The sequence below is a fragment of the Ictidomys tridecemlineatus genome, chromosome 7 (assembly GCF_052094955.1).
Source record: "Ictidomys tridecemlineatus isolate mIctTri1 chromosome 7, mIctTri1.hap1, whole genome shotgun sequence".
NCBI lineage: Eukaryota > Metazoa > Chordata > Mammalia > Rodentia > Sciuridae > Ictidomys > Ictidomys tridecemlineatus.
Window position 1 is genome coordinate 193,895,707 of NC_135483.1, and position 10,601 is coordinate 193,906,307.

General features: G+C 55.5%; 1 long non-coding RNA gene across 2 annotated transcripts; it reads right to left on the minus strand.

Moving 5' to 3' along the window:
- Positions 1-1,696: 1,696 nt before the first annotated feature.
- LOC144365681 (uncharacterized) lies at positions 1,697-5,244 on the minus strand. Of its 2 annotated transcripts, XR_013424433.1 has the most exons (3): positions 3,027-5,244; positions 2,473-2,801; positions 1,697-2,307 (listed from the first exon to the last, which is right to left on the minus strand). It is a non-coding gene; the product is annotated as an uncharacterized LOC144365681 (long non-coding RNA). The 2 variants fall into 2 exon arrangements; XR_013424432.1 differs by having other exon boundaries at positions 2,473-5,244.
- Positions 5,245-10,601: the final 5,357 nt, after the last annotated feature.

Here is a 10,601-nt window from a genome sequence, read left to right on the forward strand (position 1 = left end):
GCAGAGGGAGGGAGGGAGGGACGTTGCTGGGACCTGATGATACCACAGCAGACAGGGCCTCCCGGCAGCACTGTCCTAGCCACTCGAGGGTGCAGTCAAGTCGGGTATGGCCTGTACTCCTTGCAGCCACTGCTCCCCGGCCCGTGTCCCTGAGCCCCCCAGCTCATGTTCCCCAGTTCTCCTTTGCTATTTTATGTTCAGAGACATCGTGCTGCTGACATTTTCCTGGCTGCAGTCCACATCTACTAATCAAAAAGGTTTGTAGCTCTTCTGTAAAACCAAGCATGGTCCCCACATCAGGAGCCCAGTGCCTGCACTCAAGTTGGCTAAATTGACTATCCCACAGCAGCTCAGTCCTGTGGAGATAATGATATTGGGGTGCAATCCTTTGGGGGTTGACTTTGCCTTTTTGATTTGGGCTTGGCTTTAGCAGGAAGACCACCTTGACCTTCATGCCCAGACTCTAGCAGCCCTCACTGGCCCTCCTGAAATGGATCCAAACCTTTATTTATAGAAACAATTGCCCAGTAACCAATCAGTGGCTGTTAAGAAACCTCAATCATCTACAAAAGCTATAGTTTAGACAACTACTGAACCATACCCTCTTGGTAAATTTTATTTTCTTGAGTCACTTTAAACGATTAGAGACAGGAAAATACATTTCATCTTCAAGCTCCTGTTTAGATTCAGCCAACAGGTGGTATATGAGCTGAAATGAGTATTTACCAAACAAAAATAATCTTGAAGGTGGCGTTGTGTCACCGTTATAAACGTTAAACAAAGATTGGGCCACCGCTGGAGGGAGGCAGAGTCCTTCCTGGTCCTTGGTCTTTCTTCTTCCTCGTCCCACGGCTCATTGCAAATCTCTGTTGAAGGGTCACCGTGGCCCAGAGCTGGAGCCCAAGCTGCACCAGTGTCCTCCACGTAACTGGGAGTTCTCCAAGTTAACCTCTGTGCACAATATGAGCACAGAAGGGCGGGCAGTGGTACATGTGCTCATTTGAAGCTTCAGAGACATTGTGAAAACAGTGACCACAACAATTGTTTTCAACTTAGATCAAACAAGTTCCTTTCCCAGGCATCGTGTTTTTATCCCGGGCATTGTGTGGAAGAGCAGCTGAACTTGAGCTGGTTTCCTTGTTATTTTGCAACTTACTTCAGACAATGGCCACTGCTGCACCCTGGCAGAGCCTCCCCAGTCTTGAGAACGTGCCCTCAGGCTTCATAGAAACAGATCGACAAGTCCACCACCATGATCCCTGCAGGATCTGCTCAGGAGGAGGGTCCCTTCCTGAGACCTGCCTCAGGAGACATTTTTCTTGAACCTGGGGCCTGATGACTTCTTGGTAATCTCCCAGGGCTAAGGCTCAGGCTGCCTGACCATCACAGTTGCCTCAGCTCCTGGAATCCACCCAGGAGTGAGGGGATGAAGGATCCCTTGGGATGAGTCTTCAGAGGGACTTGGGGACACTGTGGTTGTGAGTGCCCTGCAGAATCTGCAAAGGTCCCCTGTGGCTGCCCTGAACTGCTCCCTCACCCCCAGGCCAGGCATCCACACCCTCCCAACCCCACTCTTGTTCCCACCTCCACAGAGTGTTTCCTGCTCCCCTAAATCTCAAATGAAAAATCAGCCTCATAACTAGTAATTATGAGAGTGGCACATTGAACTTCTTTGAGAAGAAAGCTAAACATAAACTATAATAAATATCTCTAATTTTTAATAGGGAAAATTATTGCTTTCCAAAAATAGCATGAATGTCCTATGGCCAACGGGATACAGGTGAGCATCCTTAGTCCAACACACCTGAAATCCCAAATGCTTGAAAATCTGAAGTTTTGGGGGCATCGGCATGACACTACAAGTGGATGATTTCATGTCACAAAACTTTATGCACAAAGTTATAACATGTATTGTACAAAGTTTCCTTTGGGCTATGCATATAAATTCAGGAAAACTCAGTGTGTGTGAGAAATAGCCACCAAAGGCAGAGGGTACAGTGAGACCGCAGAGAGAGGACAGGGCCAAGTGCACAAAGCACAACTGTCAGGGACCGTGGACAAAGTGCTTCCTCGGCAGGAGGAGGGGGCTTACACACTGAGAGAGAACCAGGTGGGCCTCAGCCAACTGGGATGTTGAACTTTCTAGAATGACAAACCAGTCGGTCAAGGCGACCTCATCTGGCACCGTGGCTGGGCTGGCTATCTTAACGACCTGGGTCAGTGGGGTTTGGAAGGCAGGGCAGGGTCATCTGATGAGCAAAGTGGTGGTTTCCACCAAGAGGGCTGTTGTCCTGCTAGCCCAGATCCCTGCAAATGTGGACGTGAAACAATGAGGTTTGTGCTTAGACTCGAGTCCCAACCCAAGACAAAACTGGAACTAGGAGACACTTCTGCTCCCAAGCATTTCAGATCAGAGCTGCTCAGCCTGCCATAGCACCCACCCGCCCCCCGCCCAGGATGTCCCCCTCCGACTCCCCTGAGAACATGGCCAGGGCTGAGCGGCACTCGGGAGGAAGCATCCAGCTCCAGGAGCTCACGACTGTCTGCCCTGAGCAGGGGAAGCTCCCAGGAGCAGGAAGCCCAGCCACAGAAAGATCTAGGCCACGAGGTCCTCCGCTGCGGCTCCTCGGGGCCTGGGGTCCCTCGACGTCACAGCACTGTGAGTGAGCTGGACCTGGGGGCTCAGTTGAAGCCGTCCTCTCTTCACTAAGGCTGCGACTGGCTTTTGTGGCGTGCCATCTTCTCCTGGGGCAGCAGTGTGCATGGTGCACGGGTTGCTGGGGCCAGAGAGGACACCTGGTCTACAGGGTGAGCAAAAATAACCAAGGGTCAGCAAGCTTCCTTCATCCAGCAGCAGAGTCAATCAGTCAGGCGTCAGGGGGCTCATTTTCGGGGTGGAAAACGGCCCCCGGTTATAGAAGCCTGTTTTTTTCTGGTAACAATGAGGGTGAATTAATCATTGGAAACTGAGGCAGAATGTCGGTTTGGGCAGTCAGGAACAAAGTTGTAAAAAATCTGAAACTTACTGGGAAGGGTTGAAAGCTCAGAATGCAGCTGGAGCTCACTGCGTATCTCTTCCTCTGGGACCTGCTGTCACCCAGACTCAGCAGCAAGGGACAGGGTGAAATTCCATGGCCCTGCTCACAGTCGCCTCAGGACCATTCCTGGGAATGGTTAATGCTTGCCTTATCCTCCCCCCACTGCTTTCCCCGGCGGGGGGCCGGGGGGGGGGGTGCTGTCTTGGGGGATGTTATTTGCACAATCCTTCCTACAGGAAGTGCCAGGATCAGTTCAGAGACCTCTGGCTTTTCATGGTCACATTTCACACTGACATATGGGCTCGCACCCGCCCACGCTTTCATTTTAAAGCAATTAACAACCACAAGAAAATACATTTCCCTTCTTCAGAGCAAACTACACAGACGGGGGCTAAAGCAGCACTCCCTTGCCATCCCAGGGTTCTGGAGGCCAAGTCGGACGGACGTGGGTCTTCAGGGCTACACTCCAGGGCTCCCAGAGCTGCATTCCTTCCTTCTCGTGGCTCCAGGGGGAAATCTGCTCCCTGCCTTCCCTGGGATCTCTCTGCCACCTGCATTCCTAGCTCGTGGCTGCCTCCTCCATCTTCCAGTGTCTCCCTCCTCACACGGCCTCCTCTGAGGCTGACCTCCTGCCTCTCCCCTAAGAAACCTGGTGATGACCTTGGGCCACCCAGGTGTTCTGGGGGAATCTCCTCCTCCAACGCTCCCAGCTCAGTCGCATCTGCAAAGTTCAGGGTGTAAAGCAAGACGTCAGGGGTTAGGACTCTGGGATTTGGAGGTGCGAATTTGGGGAGAGGGATGCCAACATTCTGCTTAGGATTGAGTTTACCCCCATTTCTGCTTTTAGTACTGGGGATTGAACCAGAGGTGCTCTACCACTGAATCACATCCCCAGCTCTTTTTACATTTTATTCTGAGACAGGGATTCACTGAATTGCTGGGGCTGTCCTTAACTTGAGATCCTCCTACCTCAGGCTCCCGCGTGGCTGGGATTACAGGTGTGAGACACAGTGCCCGGCACTCTCACCATTTCTGAAAAATATTAGGATAAAAGGATATTAGATTTGGCTGCTCATTTCTCTGTCTTCAAAATTAGAACAGTTTGTCTTAGTTTATGTTTGAAGCCAAGGAAATTCAATACGTGACTAATGATCCCTGGTTATTAGGCTCCTCTGTCATCCGGGACTGGCCGGCGCTGTCCATTGCACCGCGTGGGAGTCGTGAATTCGTTTATTATTTCCACTCAGGTTCTGCACAGGTCTTTAAAAATGACTTTGGGCTCTTTACAAACTTAAAATACAATGAATAAAAAACCCAAGTAAGACTCCAAGAGATCAGGAGGTGCCCCCAGCACGGCAGATGTCGGCCAAGGGTGGGGCTTCGAGGCCGTGTGCTTGGCTAGTTGTTGCTGTGGGGTTTCCATTTCCTGGTCCTGCTGTGTGACAGGTGGAGCAGGCACAGACCTGGACGGCACTCGGTGTGCACTGGGTTCCAGGAGACCTGGCCCTCTGTGTCCTCCTCCTCCCTACCTGGGCCTGTCTGCTGGAGACCTGTCTCCAGACAACCCCCTGGTCTTGTCCCCTCCTCCTCCCACTGTTCCCAGGTCAGTCCTCGACTCCTGCTCCTCAACACGCCTCTGACAGGGTCCCCAGCTCCCTGCTGGTGTCCAGCCTCCCTCTGCTGACCCTGGAGTCCGGGACCAGCATGACCAGCACCCCACACAAGCGTGGTCTCCTTGTCCCCCTGCCTGGACTGAGCCTCCCCGGTGGGTCCAGCACCCCTCTGCGCTCCCTGAGGAGGCTCTTTGTTCCTCCGCAGACCCCTGGAGTGGGAGGTGGACCCGGTGTGGGGGACCAGCATTCTCCTGGCTGAGCCACCCACACCCTAGCCAGCTCACGCCAGGGTGCAGAGCCCTGCCCCTCGCCCCGCCCCGATGTCCCCTCTGACCCTGCTTGCTCTCTGCCTTCTCCAGCCCAGCCCCTGCTCCCAGCCCTGGTCCTGCTGTGTCCCAGCCAGGCTGTTCCTGTCACAGGGGCTCAGGCTTGCCAGCACCCTCTCCAGTTTGCTCACGGCTCGTGCCACTCTCAGGCCCTTCCCCACGTTGGCACTGGGTGGGGGGCTGCAGAAACTCACCCAGGCACCGTAGGCTGCTGATCCCCAGCTCCAGCTGACACTTGGGCCTCTGAGCAGTTCACACGCCAGCACCTGCCCCTCCACCCCCCCACTCCCACCCCCGTCTTCCAAACCTGGACCCCTCTCCCCAGGTGCCAAGTCTCAGGTGCACTGCTGCATTGAGACCCTGCATTGAGCTCTGCAGAGGCGACCCAGAGGGTGGAGAGCCACCTTCATCCGGGAGGCCAGAGCACAGTTCTGGCCATCACCCACTACTGCAAGCCTTGCCTTCTCTGGCTGGGTCTTCTCTGGGCCCTTGGAGGCTGGGGGCCGGCACAGTGCACTCACACAGTAGCTTTAAACCGTGCAGAGTGGGACTGAACACGTGCTCACCACGTGCATCGTCTGGCTTCGGTCATACTGGACATGGTGTTTCCCTGGAGGTCACTTTCCTGGGAAGGAGAGAAGGAAAGACCCCACACGGCGCTGACTGTGCCATCATTCAAAAGGCACGTATGCCAGATGCCCCTCGTCTTGGAGACTCCAAGGTGATCAGGAAGCCGCCATCTGTGACGGCCTGGTAGTGATAGTACAGTACTGATTAACTAATTCTAGCAGGAAGTTTTCAGAAACAATTTCAAGTCGACACAAAGTATCCTTGAGCTTTAGTGGAGAAGTGTCTCCTGGGTCACTGGTGGCCCCAGGGCTCCTGATGAATCCAGAGGAGACCCTCTCTTGAGTTTCTGGAGGAAGTCAGGGCCTTTCCAAGCCTTCTTGGCCCATCAAGCAGACAGACATCCAACATTCACCCCATGACCTGCATGCCCATCTGGGCAGTGCCCAGGCTCAACTGGGCCTGGCTTAGAAAGGGAAGGAAGTGAGACCCACGGGCAGGATGACCTTCATGGTACCAGGACCTCCACCTGGACTCCCAGTGGACATCCCTGAGACACCCTGAGAGGCCCTGGCAGCTGGTGTGGGTCAGCTGCCTCACCCTGGCAGCGGGGAGTCTGGGAGCACAGGGAGGGCGAGGCCTACGCATCTCAGGGTCTCCTCCCAGCCACAGAAAGCCAGGCAGGACTGACCAGAGGATCCCCAGCAAGATCCCAGAGGACCGCCAGCTCTGTCCTTTGTTCTACTATAGCACGTCCCACACCCGGAGTCTGAAGGGTGAATACTCCTACGGAGCTGATCACAGAGACCACAGTCCCCTTCCCAGGCAGCCACCTCCACCAGCCTCAGCTGATCCTGGGTGTCCCCCCGCACCACACACAGTGCCCCTGGACTGAGCCAGCTGTCTGGCTTTCGCATGGTGGTTGAGGGTGTCACTTTACCTTCACTGTTCGACACGCATGTGACACAGCGGCGTGCGCCTCCCGATGAAGAGACATGGCAGCTTTGGTGAGGTCCAGTGGGGTTTACCTCAATACAAACTTGCCACTCCTTGACAGCCGGTTTCACTGGGCCAGGTGGTCCCAAACCCACCTAGGGCTTGCTGCCAAGGTGTTTTGTAGAAGTGGCTGATGTCCACAGTCGTTGGCTTTAAGTGAAGGAGATCGTCCTCAACAACAGGGGCCAGTCTCCTCCAATCAGTTCAGAGACCCTAAGTGCCAGCCTGAGGGTTCCCGAGGGTGAAGAAATTCCTCCTCAAGACCAGCACCCACTCCCGCTCCTGCCTGACTCAGACACACACACACACACACACACAGCCTCTGGGTGCTGGTCCCTGCGAGCCCTGGCTGCGGCTGGTCCACAGCACACCAGCACACTTGCTTTCCTGCTTCTGTTTTTCTTGGGTTGACGGTGGCCTGGTGTCTGCTCACTTACTCTCCACGTAAGTTAGCCCTGATGTCCCCTCCTTCCCCAGCTACCTGTGTCCCTTCTTGGTGCCCTTGGCCCTTCCAGGGTCCTTCCACTCCTTTCTGGGGTGAGGAACCCCGGCTGGAGCCAGCGGGGCTCTGTGGGATGGCCTGTGCCCAGGGCTGCCCTCTGCCTCATGCTCAGTGGAGCCCTGGGAATTTCAGCCTCCGCTGCCGGCTTCACCCCTCAGTTTAGTGGAGACATCTCCATTAGTACCCAACCAAGAGTGGCTGGAAAATGATTTTCCTAAGATCTTCAGCCTCTGAACACGCCTCTCCCCAGAAGGCAGAGCCGTCCTGGGCTGGACGTCACCGCCCGTTTCCCAGCCCCGCGCTGTGTCCGCCAGTTCCCAGGGAATCTCCACGGGTCCAAGGAGTGCTCTGATCCTGGAGCCCCTGAACAGAGGCCGCTCCCCCAGAGCCGAGAGGCGGGGTGGCTCAGGCGGGGTGAGATCTTCTTCAACTTGTTTCAGAGTTCTTATCATGTCCCTTTCTCCTTTTATGACATTCCAAGGAAGTCCTGGTTGTGCTCTTGCGTTATTGTCTTCCTGTGATTCGTTATAAACTGTCATATTTGGTTTCCTGGAAGAAGCGGCTTGTTGGTCTTCCTGGGATCTTGGTATTTGATTTGGTTTGTCTGCCTGCGTAGCCTCAGAGCTGACGGACACTGTGTGGTTGGGTGGGGGAGTTAAGCCCAGGAGCTGTGGGCGACCCACCTGAGCGGTCACCTGGGAGTTTTGGACTGGAGGTTCCGGCAGAAGCAGGTGGCAGAAGTGGGTGCTGTGCCCTTAATCGCTGGGTGCCTTTAGGGTGGTGCTCCTGACTGCAGAAAAGCTGTTTTCCCACCCAAGCCTGTTGGTTCCCCCCTCCAGAGACCAGTCTCTGCTCTCTGCCAGGATGGAGCAGGGTCACCCACCAGCGGGGCGCGGGCAGGAGACGGTGGTCTCTAGGCTCCACCACTGTCAGCCCCACCCCCTCCCCAGTGCCAGTGCCGCGCCCCCGATCCTCCTGGCCCCTGCTGCAGTCGAGGCTGCCCTCGCCCTTGGCGCCTCTGTCCTTCAGCTTCAAACCTCTTGCCATTGCCTCCTGCTCCGTTTGCCCTTGGAGACTTATAACCAAAGAGGAAACAAAAAGAGTGCAAAGGTGGAAAGATGAGGGGTTTCCGGAGGGAACGGCGATGGTGGGTATGGGGCCTCCACAGGCGCCTCTCTGGGTCTCCCTCATCTGCCCAGCAGCCCCTGTTGCCGAGGCTCATGGCGGTGGGTGGCTTCTGTGAGGACGCTCCATGCACCAGGTGAAGACTTAGTCCTCCAGGCAGCGGGAGGACTCTCCACCCAAGTTGGGTGCCAGTTGCTGGTGACTGGAGTCAGAATCTCTGGCTGTGGTGGGCAGTTATCCTGCTGACCCTGGTGACCCTGGATTAAGTCAGCAGGGGGCTGGGAAAGGCTCCTGGGAGCACTGGGCCCCTCAAGTCTTTACTGAGAACCCAGTGCTCCTGTCACCCCCTCTGCGTGATAATAGTGCAGAACTGTAGGCGTCCACCCCTGCACCTGGCTACAAATGGAATTGAACTTTTCCCGACCAGGGCCTGATTGGGTTGGTCTCGCGGTGGCTTTTCCATATGTGGTTCTGATTTCCTGGCAGCTGGGCTGTGGTGAGGAGTCTGGACCCAGCCCAGCGAGGGACATTGACAGGCGCAGTGGCTCAGTTTCCTGGTGTGTGGTCTTTCTCCAGCAGGGAAGGGGCATCCCATCAGAAGGGCTTTTTATTAGCTCTGGGCCATGCTGCATTTTGTGAAAGAAAGTATTTTAACCACCTGTTTGAACAAGGCCGGCAAAACAGAGCTGCCTCTTGTGGTCTTAGCCATTAATCTTCCTTTATGTGGAGGAAGCAGATGCCCTGGCACTGTCATCCTGGGCTCGGGAGGAAGGAAAGGACACACTGTTTCCCCCAGGGTGACCGAGGAGGAAGCAGGCTGCCGGTTCTATTGCAGGGGGAGAGAGTTCATCTGCAGCCGATCACCAAGAGCCACGGCCGGAATCTCAGCGCGGAGAAGTGGCGGAGCTGCTTTGTGGGCAGGACCCCACATTTCCAGGGGCTCCCCATCTGTCATCTGCTTTCTTTTCATCCCTAAATACAAAGAGCTCAGTTTTAAAATGTTAAGCCTCGTGGACACCCAGCCCATTCAGCCAGGGGTCCTTTTCCTCTTCCCCTGGGTGGGAAAGCCATTTAGAGCAATAAACCCACAAAGCTCTCCAGGAGGTGGGCAGAACGAGCGAGGGGCAGCGAGCCTCCGCACCAGGAAGCTGAGTGTGTGACAACCCGTGACGGGGAAGGGCCTCAGGCCCCCGGGACTCGCTGGGGTAACTAGAGTCTCCCAGCCTTTAGAGAAAGGGCTCCCGGGACAAGAGCGGGAAAGAGAAGACAGACTGAGGTAGAGAAAGAGAGGGACCCTGGACCAGACAGAGAGGGGACTTGGCTCCCATCAAGACGCACTCGTATCCACCAAAAACTACTTTGCTGAGAAAATGGCCGTTTTCAACCATGTGACCGCCGCGGTCCGTTTCCTCAGAGGCAGCGAGAATGGGCAGGGTCATGGGCTGATGGCCTTCAGGAGACTGACTGACACAGTGGCCCCGGTTTTCTACCCTTCTTGACTCACACCTTTCCCATGTGACTTTGCAGTCTTGGCTCCAAGCGTCGGAAGGTGTCTCCACATCCCCGATGCGCACTGTCTGGGGGCTTGCTTTAGCCCACAGGAGCGGGTTTGGAATGCAGGCTTCGAGGTGCCTGAGTGCTTCTGCTCTCTCACTCGGAGCCTCCCCAACTGTGAGAACAAGCCCCGGCTAACCAGCTGGAGGACGCGGCTTGAGTGGAACAGAGAGAGCCGGATCTTCTGGGCTGCGGCCAGTGTGGAGCGGTCACAGCCTCCAGGCAGCTGGCAGACCCACGAGCAAGCCCTGGAGCCTGTCGGGGCAAACTGCAGGCCAGTAGCTTCATGTAGGGTGGTTTCTAATTTTGGGAGGGGTTGTTACACAGTGATAACTAACTGAGCACTCTTCAGAGACATCATTGAGGGTCAAGAGATGGCAGGTGACATAAAGACACAGTACAGGCAAACTCCAATCAGCACTGGCCTGGGCATGAACCGTGGGCCCGGTGGAGCGGAGCCTGGCAAGGTTTTCTCCCAGGCTTGCTAGCTAGAAGTGAGGGAGGTTGATTGTGGCCCCCCGCCCCAGAGCTGGAAAAGGAGAGGACTTTGACCCTGCAATGTGACAGGGAAGAGAGGGAAACCGAGCTGGCAGGGAACTCAAGTGTCCCAATCAAGCTTTGAAAGGAACAGCTTCACTAGGTTCTTGGCTCAACCAATTCCCATCTCAAAAACCAGCACACAGCACCCAGCCCTCAGGAAGTGAGCGCTGCCCGTCCCCTGGTGTCATATAACCACTAGGTGTGCCAGCTGGTCATCAGCCTGGGCAAACGTGTTAGCTCTTTCATCACTGAGACCAAAGGACCAGGTCAAGAATAACTGGAGGAGGACAGTTTATTTGGGGCTCGTGGTTTCAGAGGTCTCAGGCCATGGATGGCGACT